Raw genomic sequence first — 11,534 nt, 5'->3', positions numbered from 1 at the left:
CAAGCAGAGGAAAAAAATATGGAATCACTCAATTCTGAGGAAAAAATTATGGAATCACCCTGTAAATTTTCATCCCCAAAACTAACACCTGCATCATATCAGATCTGCTCGTTAGTCTGCATCTAAAAAGGAGTGAACACACCTTGGAGAGCTGTTGCACCAAGTGGACTGATATGAATCATGGCTCCAACACGAGAGATGTCAATTGAAACAAAGGAGAGGATTATGAAACTCTTAAAAGAGAGTAAATCATCACGCAATGTTGCAAAAGATGTTGTTGTTCACAGTCAGCTGTGTCTAAACTCTGGACCAAATACAAACAACATGGGAAGGTTGTTAAAGGCAAACATACTGGTAGACCAAGGAAGACATCAAAGCGTCAAGACAGAAAACTTAAAGCAATATGTCTCAAAAATCGAAAAATGTACAACAAAACAAATGAGGAACGAATGGGAGGAAACTGGAGTCAACGTCTGTGACCGAACTGTAAGAAACCACCTAAAGGAAATGGGATTTACATACAGAAAAGCTAAACGAAAGGCATCATTAACACCTAAACAGAAAAAAAACAAGGTTACAATGGGCTAAGGAAAAGCAATTGTGGACTGTGGATGACTGGATGAAAGTCATATTCAGTGATGAATCTCGAATCTGCATTGGGCAAGGTGATGATGCTGGAACTTTTGTTTGGTGCCTTTCCAATGAGATTTATAAAGATGACTGCCTGAAGAGAACATGTAAATTTCCACAGTCATTGATGATATGGGGCTGCATGTCAGGTAAAGGCACTGGGGAGATGCCTGTCATTACATCATCAATAAATGCACAAGTTTATGTTAATATTTTGGACAATTGAAAGGATGTTTGGGGATGATGAAATCATTTTTCAAGATGATAATGCATCTTGCCATAGAGCGAAAACTGCAAAAACATTCCTTGCAAAAAGACACATAGGGTCAATGTCATGGCATAGGGTCAATGTCAATGAGCAGATCTGATTTGATGCAGGTGTTAATTTGGGGGATGAAAATTTACAGGGTGATTCCATAATTTTTTCCTCAGAATTGAGTGATTCCATATTTTTTTCCTCTGCTTGGTGTAAAAAAGTAACTGTTACTGACTGCCACAATCTTTTTTTCTTGATTTCTTATAGTGTTTCTTAAAGCCAGAAAGTTGCCATTTGAAATTACTTTAGTTTTGTGTCATGTCTGTGATCTGCTTTTTTTCTACAAAATTAAACAACTGAATGAACATCCTCTGAGGCCGGTGATTCCATAATTTTTGCCAGGGGTTGTAACACACTTCAGAAATCTTCTTTCTCCTTCATCTCACAACCTACCTGTGGGGCATATGCACTGATGATATTCATCATCACCCCTTCAATTTCCAACTTCACACTTATCACCCTGTCAGACACTTGCTTAACCTCCAACACACTTTTAACATACTCTTCTTTAAAATTACCCCAACACCATTTCTCTTCCTGTCCTCACCATGGTACAACAACTTGTACCCACCGCCGATGCTCCTGCTCTTACTTCCCTATCCACTTGGTCTCTTGCACACACAATATGTCTACCTTTCTCCTCTCCATCATATCAGCCAGCTCTCTCCCTTTACCAGCCATACTACCAACATTCAAAGTCCCCACTCTCATTTCCACCCTTCTAGTTTTCTTCTTCTCCCGCTGTTCGTGGCAACGTTTTCCTCCTCTTCTTCGTCAAACAAATTATGGCATAAACTAAGTCATGAAAATGTGTTTTACCCTGGTTATTTGCATACTGTACCTTTGAAATCAGGATTTTCTTCTTCTTTTTTTTGGCAATGCTGGAATCAGAATGAAATGCTGCTTTCCATATTCAAATATTTTTAAGCCTATTTTGAAAAATAAAATCCGGTAATACTTTACTCAAAGGTATTGCTATAACAGTGACATGACACTGTCATGAACATGTGATAAAGATTATGTCAATGTCATAAACGTTCATGACTGCTGTCATTAAATGTCATTCGACTGTTGTAATGACAAGTTGACATTTTTGGGTTGTCTTTGTCATGACAACTTGTCAATACATTTATTTGGGATGTCCTTATTATGCCAACTTGACATTAGTGAAATTACTAGAAAATTTCTTTGTCGTGTGAACTTGACATGAACAAAATATGCATATATTTTTGTGTTTATGGCAAGCTGACATAATGATTACTAGAATTAGATGTGCAAGGCTACAGACCAATTCAAATATCTTCATTATGCTGCCATAAAGTGACCGTCATGGCAGTCAGTTTATACATCATATGTTAATGACAAATCAAAATGCTACCATTTTACTTGAGGTCAAAGAATATGTTCATTACACTGTCATAACTGTGTCATGACAGTTAGTTTTGGAAATCCTGTCTGTATCCTGTCAAACATCTATGGCCAAGCGCTAGAATCATTCATATTGTTCTGCTGTTGGCATCCCTTCAATGGCTCTCTCTTCATGTAAGGATAGATTTCAAGGTTTTTGTTGTTGTTTACACTAAGACACTGAATAGCTGTGCACCACCTTATCTTTCTGAACTAGTTAAGTCTTATGTGCCACCACGTGATCTTTGTTCTCATGGTGTTGGCTTTTGTGTTCAAAGGGTAAAGAAAAAGTCAGCAGGTCACAGAGAATTTATCTATCGTTTTCCAGTGTCACTTGCATTTGAACCATTTTAGTTTAGACTTCAAACATTAGTTATAAATATTCTGTTTGTGATTGTTTTTTCCTGTCTGTTGCTGTTTTGTTTTTTTAAACAAGTTGATATTGATCATTTTTTGTTTTAATGTATACATGTTGGAAAGCCCTTTAAAGCATCTTGAACAAAACCACTCATTATTATTATTATTTGTTGTGAAAGTGTAGTGACATGGACCCACAACAGGGGGCGCAAATGAACGGTCAATAGATGAGCCAAAAATTAACAATTTAATGTTGTGAAGGAGCACAACGAACATACAGACAATCTCAGAATATGATTACGGTCAATCCACAAAGGTGACGTGTGGGCAGGCTCGAGGATAGAAGACGTCTGTCCTGAGAAGAGCCGGAACCACACGATTTCCGCCGCCACCGAACCTGGTGAATACTGGAGCCGCCAAGTCCCGAATTCCCAGGTGATCACCGTCCCCGACTGTCGGATCTGGTACTGCTGGCGAGAACAAAGACAGTCAAGTGTGGGTGTGTGTACACCCCGTAACAACAACGGTGGGAATGCCATCTCCACCTCTCACTCAATATGTAGCAGAGTACCGCAGTGATTCCTCAGGGGAAAAGAGTGCAGTCCAGCACTCAATCAGCTCCCGCAGACAGAGGATAACAGGTACTCCTGCAAAGACTCACAATATACAGATTGATGTGTAAAACACAAACGGCTGAGTATATTACCTCCAATGAAGTACGATATCTCGGCAACGAGGTGGAGATGACGTCTGGTCTTTATGGAGTGAGATGATGTTGAGTAGATGGGTGACAGCTGTCAAGAGATAATGAGTGACAGCTGTCACCCCCGGCTGTGTCCATGGTGGCAGCGCCCTCTCGTGGCTGAATCCCGCACTTCAGGCAGGGCGCCCACTGGTGGTGGGCCAGCAGTACCTCCTCTTCTGGCGGCCCACACACAACAGGACCCCCCTCTCAATGGGCGCCTCCTGGCGCCCGACCAGGCTTGTTCGGGTGACGGTGGTAGAAGTCGGCCAGGAGGTCCGGATCCAGGATGAAGCTCCTCTTCACCCAGGAGCGTTCTTCGGGTCCATACCCCTCCCAGTCCACCAAGTACTGGAACCCCTGGCCCATCCGACGGACGTGCAGGAGCTGGCGCACCGTCCAAGCTGGCTCCCCGTCGATGATCCGAGCAGGAGGCGGCGCCGGTCCGGGAGCACAGAGGGGTGAGGTGTGGTGAGGTTTGATTCGTGACACGTGAAAAACCGGATGGATCCGCAGTGAAGCCGGGAGTTGGAGCTTCACTGCGGCAGGACTGAGGACTTTGAGGATCTTGAATGGTCCGATATATTTGTCCTGAAGTTTCGGGGAGTCCACCTGGAGGGGGATGTCCTTCGTGGAAAGCCACACCTCCTGCCCGGGCTGGTAAGCAGGGGCCGGGGATCGCCGGCGGTCTGCATGGGTCTTCGCCCTCGTCCGGGCCTTCAACAAGGCAGAACGGGCGGAGCGCCACACCCGACGGCACTTCCGCAGGTGGGCCTGAACCGAGGGCACACCGACCTCTCCCTCCACCACGGGAAACAACGGGGGCTGATACCCCAAACACACCTCAAATGGGGAGAGGCCGGTGGCAGAGGACACCTGGCTGTTATGCGCATACTCGATCCAGGCCAGATGTTTACTCCAGGCCGTCGGGTGTGCAGACGTCACACAGCGTAGAGCTTGCTCCAATTCCTGATTGGCCCGTTCTGCCTGTCCATTGGTCTGCGGATGATACCCGGACGAGAGGCTCACAGTAGCCCCCAGTTCCCGGCAGAAGCTCCTCCAGACGTGTGAGGAGAACTGGGGACCACGATCTGAGACGATGTCGGTGGGTATCCCATGCAGACGGACGACGTGGTGGACCAGGAGGTCTGCTGTCTCCTGGGCTGTTGGGAGCTTCGGGAGGGCCACGAAGTGGGCCGCCTTGGAGAATCGGTCCACTATCATGAAGATGGTGTTGTTGCCCTGGGACGGCGGGAGGCCCGTGACGAAATCCAGGCCGATGTGGGACCAGGGGCGATGAGGCACAGGTAACGGCTGGAGAAGTCCTTGGGACCTTTTATGGGCTGCCTTGCCCCTGGCACAGGTGATGCAGGCCTGGATGTACTCCCGGACGTCGGCCTCCATAGACGCCCACCAGAAGCGCTGCCGGACAACTGCCACGGTCCTTCGCACCCCTGGATGACAGGAGAGCTTGGAACCGTGACAGAAGTCCAAGACTGCAGCTCTGGCCTCTGGTAGGACGTACAACCGGTTCTTCGGACCTGTTCCTGGGTCCGGGCTCCATGCCAGGGCCTCCCGGACGATCTTCTCCACGTCCCAGGTGAGGGTGGCCACAATAGTGGACTCAGGCAGGATGGGCTGCGGTGGATCCGACAGTGCAGTTTTGACCTCCTCTTCGTGTACCCGGGACAAGGTATCCGACCTCTGGTTCTTGGTCCCGGGGCGATAGGTGATCCGGAAGTCAAAACGCCCGAAGAACAGTGACCAGCGGGCTTGCCTGGGGTTCAGCCGCTTGGCGGTCCTGATATACTCCAGGTTCCGATGGTCAGTGAAAACTGTGAACGGCACAGACGCTCCCTCCAACAGGTGTCTCCACTCCTCAAGAGCCTCTTTCACCGCAAGGAGTTCTCGATTGCCGATGTCATAGTTTTGTTCAGCCGGGGTCAACCTGCGTGAAAAGTAGGCACACGGGTGAAGAACCTTATCAGTCTCTCCACTCTGGGATAGCACGGCTCCTATCCCTGAGTCAGAGGCGTCCACTTCAACCACGAACTGGCGGCTAGGGTCGGGCTGCACCAAAACTGGCGCAGTAGAGAACCGTCGTTTCAACTCCTTGAACGCGGCTTCGCACCGATCCGACCAGGTGAAGGGGACTTTTGGAGAGGTCAGGGCTGTCAGGGGGCTAACTACATGACTGTAGCCCTTAATGAACCTCCTATAGAAATTAGCGAAGCCGAGGAACTGTTCCAGCTTCCTACGGCTTGTTGGTTGGGGCCAATCTCTCACCGCCGCAGCGACGGAGTTATAGGAGATGATAAACCCCAGGAAGGACAAAGACGTGCGGTGAAACTCGCACTTCTCTCCCTTCACAAACAGTCGGTTCTCTAACAACCGCTGCAGGACCTGACGTACATGCTGGACATGGGTCTCAGGATCCGGAGAAAAGATGAGAATATCGTCCAGATATACGAAGACGAATCGGTGCAGGAAGTCCCGCAAGACGTCGTTAACCAAGGCTTGGAACGTCGCGGGGGTGTTGGTGAGGCCGAACGGCATGACCAGGTACTCAAAGTGACCTAACGGGGTGTTAAATGCCGTCTTCCATTCGTCTCCCTTCCGTATCCGAACCAGGTGATACGCATTTCTAAGATCCAGCTTAGTAAAGATTTTGGCTCCATGCAGGGGGGTGAACACGGAATCCAACAATGGCAACGGGTATCGGTTGTGAACCGTAATCTCATTCAGCCCCCTGTAATCAATGCATGGACGGAGTCCGCCATCTTTCTTGCCCACAAAAAAGAAACCTGCCCCCATCGGGGAGGTGGAGTTCTGGATCAGCCCGGCAGCTAATGAGTCCCGGATGTAGGTCTCCATTGATTCGCGCTCAGGTCGTGAGAGGTTGTACAGCCTGCTGGACGGGAACTCAGCGCCTGGAACCAAATCAATGGCACAATCGTACGGACGGTGCGGGGGAAGGGTGAGTGCCAGATCCTTGCTGAAGACGTCAGCAAGATCGTGGTACTCAACCCGCACTGCCGTCAGATTGGGCGGGACTTTGACCTCCTCCTTAGCCTGTAAACTGGGAGGAACCGAGGATCCTAAACACACCCGATGGCAGGTTTCGCTCCACTGAACCACCCCAGACAGCCAATCAATCCGGGGATTGTGCTTCAACATCCAAGGGAAGCCCAAAATCACGCGGGAGGTAGAAGGAGTTACAAAAAACTCAATCTCCTCCCGATGGTTTCCAGACACCACCAGAGTTACTGGTTGTGTCTTGTGTGTGATTAAAGGGAGGAGGGTGCCATCTAGTGCCCGCACCTGCAATGGCGAAGGAAGCACCACCAGAGGGAGCCCTACCTCCCTTGCCCATCTGCTGTCTAGCAAATTCCCTTCTGACCCCATGTCCACCAGTGCTGGGGCTTGAAGGGTTAAATCCCTGCTCAGGATTGTAACTGGGAGTCCTGTGGCAATCTGTGTGTGTCCCACGTGAATGTTTTGACCCCCCCTTAGCCCAGTCTCTGAGGGCGGTTGTTGTTGTGGCCGTTTGGGGCAGTTTTTCTGTGTGCGCTCCTTTGAGCTGCAGAGAAAACACTCCCCGCGGACCAGCCTCCTCATTTTGGCCCTGTGCGTTTCCCTAACAACGCCAGCAGGGGGAGCTGTTGCCCCACGGAGCGCTGCGGCTGTGGAGCGTGGGGAGGGTGGCCCCTTTTCGAACCCGGAAGGGAGAGGGACGGCGCGTATCCGGCCACGTCCTTCGCCTCGCTCCCGACAGCGTTCCTCCAACCGATTGTCTAACCGTATAACGAGATCGATAAGCCCATCTAAATCCCGCGGTTCCTCCTTAGCTACCAGATGCTCCTTCAGGACCAATGACAGTCCGTTTATGAAGGCGGCGCGGAGCGCAACGTTATTCCAGCCGGACCTCGCAGCCGCGATGCGGAAGTCGACTGCATATTCGGCTGCACACCGGCGCCCCTGTCGCATTGACAGCAGCATTGTTGAAGCGGTCTCTCCTCTGTTAGGGTGATCAAACACTGTTCTGAACTCCCCCACAAACCCAGTGTATGCTGATAACAACCGTGAGTTCTGTTCACAGAGCACCGTAGCCCAAGCGTGTGCCTCTCCTCGAAGCAGATTAATCACATAAGCTACTTTACTAGCATCTGACGCGTACATGACGGGACGTCAGTGAACACTGCATGAGAAAGTCCGCGCACGTCTCCACACAACCTCCGTACGGCTCAGGAGGGCTTATGTATGCTTCAGGGGATGGTGGGAGGGGTTGTTGAACCACCACTGGAACGTTCATATCCTGTACAGGGTCGGCAGGAGGAGGAGCTGCAGCAGCGCCCTGAGCGCTCGCCGCCACCTGCGCGGAGAGAGCCTCCACCCTGCGGTTCAGGAGGATGTTTTGCTCAGTCATTTGATCCAACCGAGCCGTAAAGGCGGTGAGAATGTGCTGCAGCTCACCAATCACGCCTCCTGCAGACGCCTGCGCTCCCTGCTCTCCCATTGGTCGTTCAACAGCCGGGTGACGCCCCTCGGAGTCCATGACGCTGGCCGAGATATCCTGTTGTGAAAGTGTAGTGACACGGACCCACAACAGGGGGCGCAAATGAACGGTCAATACATGAGCCAAAAATTAACAATTTAATGTTGTGAAGGAGCACAACGAACATACAGACAATCTCAGAATATGATTACGGTCAATCCACAAAGGTGACGTGTGGGCAGGCTCGAGGATAGAAGACGTCTGTCCTGAGAAGAGCCGGAACCACGCGATTTCCGCTGCCACCGAACCTGGTGAATACTGGAGCCGCCAAGTCCCGAATTCCCAGGTGATCACCGTCCCCGACTGTCGGATCTGGTACTGCTGGTGAGAACAAAGACAGTCAAGTGTGGGTGTGTGTACACCCCGTAACAACAATGGTGGGTTATGCCACCTCCACCTCTCACTCAATATGTAGCAGAGTACCGCAGTGATTCCTCAGGGGAAAAGAGTGCAGTCCAGCACTCAATCGGCTCCCGCAGAGGATAACAGGTACTGCTGCAAAGACTCACAATATACAGATTGATGTGTAAAACACAAACGGCTGAGTATATTACCTCCATTGAAGTACGATATCTCGGCAACGACGTGGAGATGACGTCTGGTCTTTATGGAGTGAGATGATGTTGAGTAGATGGGTGACAGCTGTCAAGAGATAATGAGTGACAGCTGTCACCCCCGGCTGTGTCCGTGGCGGCAGCGCCCTCTCGTGGCCGAAGCCCGCACTTCAGGCAGGGCGCCCACTGGTGGTGGGCCAGCAGTACCTCCTCTTCTGGCGGCCCACACACAACAATTATTATTATTATTATTATTACATATATGAACCTTATTCAAACCAACAATTTATTAATTTGAAATTTAATTTTGTTTTTTACAGGTTTGTCTGTATTGACAGCTAAATTAATAGAAATTTACCTTCTGTTATACTTTTAGTCACGTGCGGTGCATCCAGAAAGTATTCACAGAGCTGCACTTTTTCCACATTATTTTATCATAATGACAATGCGAATTTTTTTTGTAGTTTTTTGCAAATTTATTAAAAACTAAAATCTAATAAATCACATGTCCATGTTTGTTTCTCATGGATTCTCAGACCACGAGAAAAAAAATTCTCTGGTCTGATGAGACAAAGATTGAACTCTTTGGTGTGAATGCCAGGTGTCATGTTTGGAGAAAACCAGGCACCATCCCTACAGTGAAGCATGGTGGTGGCATCGTCATGCTGTGGGGATGTTCTTCAGCAGCAGGAACTGGGAGACTCGTCAGGATTGAGGGAAAGATGAATGCATCAATGTACAGAGACATCCTGGATGAAAACCTGCTCCAGAGTGCTCTTGACCTCAGACTGGGGTGACAGTTCATCTTTCAGCAGGACAATGATCCTAAGCACACAGACCAAGGTATCAAAGCAGTGGCTTCAGGACAACTTTGCGAATGTCCTTGAGTGGCCCAGCCAGAGCCCAGACCTGAATCTGATTGAACATCTCTGGAGAGATCTGAAAATGGCTGTGCACTGATGCCCCCCATCCAACCTGATGGAGCTTGAGAACTGCCCAAAGATAGGTGCACCAAGCTTGTGGCATCATATTCAAGAAGACTTGAATATGACCCTCCACCATTATTGTGGTGGAGGGTGGACTTTTTTCTGGTTCCGGAGCATAGCGGTGTTCTGCTGTATCTGTTAGCTGTTTGAACTGAGCTGTTTGAGTTCTTTGAATTAACAGTCTTTTTCAAGACTTTTTTACTTTTTTTTACTTTTTCACCGTGCTCCAACGCCTAAAGAAGACCTCTAACGGTCGAAGCATCGCGACGGAGCTCTTTTATCAGCTAACCTTCATCAGCGTTGGCAAGCTAACTAGCTTGCTAACGCTTTCGTTTTTATTTTTATTTTATTTTTTAGCACTGTTGTCGTGCTGCTCCACAGCCTGCCTAGTGGATTTTTATTTTATTTTAGCACTGTTGTCGTGCGTTACCTGTGCTGCTCCACAGCCTGCCTAGTGGATTTTTATTTTATTTTTTAGCACTGTTGTCGTGTGTTACCTGTGCTGCTCCACAGCCTGTCCAGTGGATTTTTATTTTATTTTTAGCACTGTTGTCGTGAGTTACCTGTGCTGCTCCACAGCCTGTTCAGTGGATTTTTATTTTATTTTTTGGCGCTGTTGTCGTGCGTTGCCTGTGCTGCTCCACAGCCTGTCCAGTGGATTTTTATTTTATTTTTTACCACTGTTGTCGTGTGTTACCTGTGCTGCTCCACAGCCTGTCCAGTGGATTTTTATTTTATTTTTAGCACTGTTGTCGTGTGTTACCTGTGCTGCTCCACAGCCTGTTCAGTGGATTTTTATTTTATTTTTTAGCACTGTTGTCGTGCGTTACCTGTGCTGTTCCACAGCCTGTCCAGTGGATTTTATTTTATTTTTTACCACTGTTGTCGTGTGTTACCTGTGCTGCTCCACAGCCTGTTCAGTGGATTTTTGTTTTGTTTTTTGGCACTGTTGTTGTGTGTTACCTGTGCTGCTCCACAGCCTGTCCAGTGGATTTTTATTTTATTTTTTACCACTGTTGTCGTGTGTTACCTGTGCTGCTCCACAGCCTGTCCAGTGGATTTTTATTTTATTATTTTATTTTATTTTTTTTATTTTTTTTTTAGCACTGTTGTCGTGCGTTACCTGTGCTGCTCCACAGCCTGTCCAGTGGATTTTTATTTTATTTTTTAGCACTGTTGTCGTGCGTTACCTGTGCTGCTCCACAGCCTGTCCAGTGGATTTTGATTTTTATTTTATTTTTTGGGGCGCTGTTGTCGTGCGTTACCTGTGCTGCTCCACAGCCTGTCCAGTGGATTTTTATTTAGCGCTGTTGTCGTGCGTTACCTGTGCTGCTCCACAGCCTGTCTAGTGGATTTTTATTTTGTTTTAGCACTGTTGTCGTGCGTTGCCTGTGCTGCTCCACAGCCTGTCCAGTGGATTTTTATTTTTATTTTATTTTTTAGCACTGTTGTTGTGCGTTACCTGTGCTGCTCCACAGCCTGTCCAGTGGATTTTTATTTTTATTTTATTTTATTTTTTAGCACTGTTGTTGTGCGTTACCTGTGCTGCTCCACAGCCTGTCTAGTGGATTTTTATTTTATTTTAGCACTGATGTCGTGCGTTATCTGTGCTGCTCCACAGCCTGTCTAGTGGATTTTTATTTTGTTTTAGCACTGTTGTCGTGCGTTGCCTGTGCTGCTCCACAGCCTGTCCAGTGGATTTTGATTTTGATTTTATTTTTTTTGGCACTGTTGTCGTGTGTTACCTGTGCTGCTCCACAGCCTGTCTAGTGGATTTTTATTTTATTTTTTACCACTGTTGTCGTGTGTTACCTGTGCTGCTCCGCAGCCTGTCCAGTGGATTTTTATTTTATTATTTTATTTTATTTATTTATTTATTTATTTTTTTTTATCACTGTTGTCGTGCGTTACCTGTGCTGCTCCACAGCCTGTCCAGTGGATTTTTATTTTATTTTTTAGCACTGTTGTCGTGCGTTACCTGTGCTGC

This window comes from Thalassophryne amazonica, chromosome 15, assembly GCF_902500255.1.
Source record: "Thalassophryne amazonica chromosome 15, fThaAma1.1, whole genome shotgun sequence".
Classification (NCBI taxonomy): domain Eukaryota; kingdom Metazoa; phylum Chordata; class Actinopteri; order Batrachoidiformes; family Batrachoididae; genus Thalassophryne; species Thalassophryne amazonica.
This window is presented reverse-complemented; position numbering follows the sequence as displayed.